Here is a 4739-nt window from a genome sequence, read left to right on the forward strand (position 1 = left end):
TACCCCCTCTTGGACTCTCTCTCTCTCACTCTCTCTCTCTCTCAAATAAATAAATAAAATCTTTAAAAAATAAATAAATAAATAAAAATATCTTTCTCTGAGATTCCTAATAAATATTTATTATAGAAAATATGGCAAAGAGAAGTAGAAAAACAGAAATAAAAATCACCTATAATATTGGAATGGGTCAGGGTAGTACACGTAGATCTGAAGATATGAAAACATAGTTAATAAATCTTTGAGAGGCAATCTGACTCTATCAAAATTGAAAATGAATAGCAATGCCACAGTAGGAATTTATTCTACTTAAACTTTTAAGCAAAGATCTATGTATATGGACTGTCATTACATCATCATTTTTAGCATTAAAAGACTGGAAGCCACATGTATGTCTATAAGTGGGGGACTGTATCAAGAATGTGTCAGGAGCAAGTACCAGGAAGTCTGAGTAGCAGTCGCTGAAATTAAGAGGGGCTCACATTTCTCACCTAACCAGTCTGCAGACAGGCTGCAGCTGAACACACGGAACCGGCATCTCCGTGATTCTCTGAGCGTCATGATGATGACTGTACTCTAGATATCATGTCAGTATTCTCGGCAGCAAGGGGAAAGGAGTAGTATCTGTTCCCCTGAAGAAAGCAAGAGCTTTCCAGAAACCTTGTAGCAGACTTCTGCTTCTGACTCATTGGCCAGAGCCACATCATATGGGCACACTTGGCTGCAAGGGAAGATGGGAAAGCAAATATTGAGGGTACTTAGGGATCTGGCTTCTACAGTAGCAAGAGTAAAAAGGCTGGGAATGAGCATTGGATTAGCCAACCAATGGTTTCTGCCATAGGGCCTGGTTAAATAAATTATGGTACAACTGAATAATATAGCATTAGGTATCATTAAAAAGAATGAAGGGGATATGTACAATTAAAGAATAAGCTCTACAATATTTTGTAAAACAAGGAAAGCAAGGTGTGTACCCAGTACACAGTTGTGCCCAGTGCTACCAAAATACCAAAATTTTTAAAATAGTATGTACATTGGGAGCCTGTAATACTGCACCCATCCCAGATAACTTCTATAACACTTGCTGTAGATCATTTCAGGCTTGTTTGTATGTAAATAACTGGAATTTATGCAGATATTTACATACAGGAACTATAATCCTACACATTTTCCTCTCTTCATTTGTCATATCTAATGAGTTTCCATAACGCTGCCTCTCATGAAGTTGTGCTCTCTCTCTGCTTCACCTCCCCTCTTCCCCAATTCTCTACCTTTCCTTTTCCTTTAATGCCCCCCACCCCGTACCCCTCTGCAGTGATCTTACTTTCCCAGTCCCAGTACACAGTTGTGCCCAGTGCTACCAAAATGTTGAGCCTTGCCTTCACTGGACCTAAAGAAATGCCTGGCAGGTGGGAAAGAGGTGTGAAGGGTTAAGGGATGAGCATTTTGCCGGTAGGGGAGGAGCCAGGGCCAAGGAGGCCAGGAGTGATTCCAGCAATTAGAAGAATTCTAATATTTTTTGATGCCCATCCTGTGCCAAATAATGTGCTAGGGATTTTGCATACAGAATCATATATATTCTTCCCAATAATACCACAAAACAGGTGTCTTTAAGGAACCCGTGTGTCCTGGTTTGCCTGTGACAGTCATGGTATTTGCCTACTGTCCTGGCATCCCCTTTCACTCTCAGAAGCCTTGGGTAAAAAATTGTATAGTCACTTAACTATCCCTGTTCCCTAAGTGAGGATATTAAGGCTTAGAGAGGTAAAGTAATCTGCCCAAGGTTATACAGCCGGCAAATGATAGGGCTAAAATCCAAACTCTGGTCTATGTGGCTCTATATGGTGTATATGGACTGAAATGTTGAGGCCCTAACCTCCAATGTGACTGTGTTTGGAGATGGGCCTTTGAGGAGTTGATAAAGGTTAACTGGGGTCTTAAGGGTGGGGCCCTAATCCAATAGGTTTGGTGCCCTTATAAAAGGAGGAAGAGATAACAGAGCTAGCTCTCTCTGCCATGTGAGGACATAGCAGGAATGCAGCCATCTGCAAGCCAGGAAGAGAAATCTCACCAAGAACCGAATCAGCCAGCACTTTGACCTTGACTTTCCCGCCTCCAGAACTGTGAGAACTGTGAGCAATAAATGTTTCAGCCACCCAGGCTGTGATATTTTGTTATAGCAGCCTGAGCAGACTAAGACAGGCTCTCATTTCCATGCTCCTTCTGCTCACCATGCTGGAGGTGGGCCTCCTCATTCAGGGCCAGTCAGTGTGAGTCAGTGACTGGTCCTGGCCTAGATTTATCCCTTCCATTTCCTGTTCCTTGAACCTAGGCCAAGGGTGGATCCATTAGCCTCTTCTCTAAACTGAAGTAGGCAGCTTGTGGTCACTCCCTGTATCAGTGTGGGTCTAATCAGGAGAGAGAAACCACACCATAACTTGAACAAGGAGAGTTTAAAGATTATAATGAGTCTGGGATAATGAGGGATTAGCTAGTAAAAAGTAAAGAGAACTCTAAAGAATATAAAAACAGCAGATACAAGAAGGAGCCACTGCTGGTAGGGCCAAGATAGTAAGAGCATCCAAGGAAGAATCTCCCAACCTCCACGCTAGGCTGGAATCCAGGCCTGCGGGCCCACTGAATGGCAGAGAAGTCGCTATGATGCCATGCTGGTGGATCTTGCTAGAAATCCACCCTCTGGGCTGAAAAATTTCCCTCTCGGGTGCTGGAAAAAGCTATTCACAGAGGCACTTCACCGAAGGCACTCTGCTATGAAAGTACACAAGGGAGAACAGACAATGGAGGAAGCTGCTGGCTGCTAGGTGCTGCCTAGTCCCTGTACACAAGCAGGAGCCTGGTGCTGAGGGAGCCGTCCTCAGAAGATGGGCATGGGGCAACCGCCCACATGGCAAGGGCCTGGCGAGTGAGCACACTGGAACCAGGAAGGAAAATCTTTCCACTTCCAGTGTGTCTCCAGAACCTTTACTGACAAGGTTTAACATCCTGCCAATGGGCAAAGGAAAAAAAAAATAAAGTGTCCAGATCGGGGCACCTGGGTGACTCAGTCAGTTAAGCAGTTAAGTGTCCCCCTTCGGCCCAGGTCATGATCCCAGGGTCCTGGGATTGAGTGCCACATAGGGCTCCCTGCTCAGCGGGGAGTCTGCTTCTCCCTCTTTTCTCTGCAGCTCCCCTTGCTTGTGCTCACGCTCTCTCTGTCAAAATCTTTTTAAAAAAAAAAGGTCCGGGGCGCCTGGGTGGCTCAGTCGTTAAGCGTCTGCCTTCGGCTCAGGTCATGATCCCAGGGTCCTGGGATCAAGTCCCACATCGGGGTCCCTGCTCAGCGGGAAGCCTGCTTCTCCCTCTCCCACTCCCACTCCCCCTGCTTGTGTTCCCGCTCTTGCTGTGTCTCTCTGTCAAATAAATAAATAAAATCTTTTAAAAAAAATTAAAGGGTCCGGATCTATTTTCATAGAGCAAACAAAAGGGATGAATTGGGGCGCCTGGGTGGCTCAGTCGTTAAGCATCTGCCTTCGGCTCAGGTCAAGATCCCAGGGTCCTGGGATGTAGCCCCACATCGCACTGGGCTCCCTGCTTGGCGTGAAGCCTGCTTCTCCCTCTCCCACTCCCCCTGCTGGTGTCCCCTCTCTCGCTGTGTCTCTGTCAAATAAAATCTTAAAAAAAAAAAAAGGATGAATCGGAGGTGAGACAATAAACCAATAATGAGCACACTCTCTCAAAAAGGTTTCATGTATTAAGACTATAGTTTTCCTCAACGAGGGGTTCCCCAAACCAAGCAGAGGAGGGGTACTAAAAGTATACCTTGAGATTAAGGGGCAGTGAATCTAGGATGAAGCCTAGGAATCCGGGTTGTTAATAAGCTGTCCAAGCAGTTCTGTTTGATGAGAGCTCTCTGAAACTACTAACTCAGAGACTGGGCCCCTCTGGCAGGTTCCTTGGATATTCCAAGGAGAGTGAGTGTGCGTCCATCCCCCCCACCCCACTCCCCATGCTCCTGTGTATGTAGAGGTCTGTGTGTGTGTGACTGCAATTCCCAGTCCCGGCAGGCCGGTTTCTCTGTTAGTCCTAGAGCACCTCTGCCTTCATCTGTCCTCACCCATGGCTGCGGATCTCGCAGCCTCGTCGCTTCATTTCTCCACCTCTTTGTGTCTGCCTCTCAAGCCCACTCTTGTCTTCGCACTTTTGTGCTTGCTGTTCCCTCTGCCTCCCTCCTTCCCAAATAGCTCCTCTTCCTTCATCATATGAACGTGTACTCTCCAACGTTGACTCAGATTACCTCCTCCCGAAACCTCCTCATTCGGAACTCCTCTCCCGCCCCCAACACACTCCAGTCTGAGTTAGAGATCCTCTCTCAGCTCCCATGATACAGCCCGTCTAACACTGCGTTTTTACCGCCTGCTCCCTTGGCTCCCGACTGGGCCATATCCTTTTCAGTAGTGCATCTTGGATACGCAGCACTGTGCTTGCTCACGGTTGGAACTCATTTACAGCAGTAAATTGATCGTCCCTTTAGGGAGGGGCAGAGCCTGTCGTCTTCACTGCGGGGCCCTTGCATTCCCAGCCCCTAATACATACCTGACACGGAGCAGGTGGCCGAAAAATGACCAGCAGGCGTTGGAGGCGGGCCCAGCCAGCTGCAGGCGAATGGGGTCTCCGGCCCCGCCCACCGGAAGGAGGCGGGGCTGCCAACGGCGGTCCGGCGGCTCTACGTCCGCGGGGCCAGG

Source organism: Callorhinus ursinus, unplaced genomic scaffold (genome assembly GCF_003265705.2).
Source record: "Callorhinus ursinus isolate GAN/ISIS: 27379988/994484 unplaced genomic scaffold, GSC_fseal_2.0 scaffold3, whole genome shotgun sequence".
NCBI lineage: Eukaryota > Metazoa > Chordata > Mammalia > Carnivora > Otariidae > Callorhinus > Callorhinus ursinus.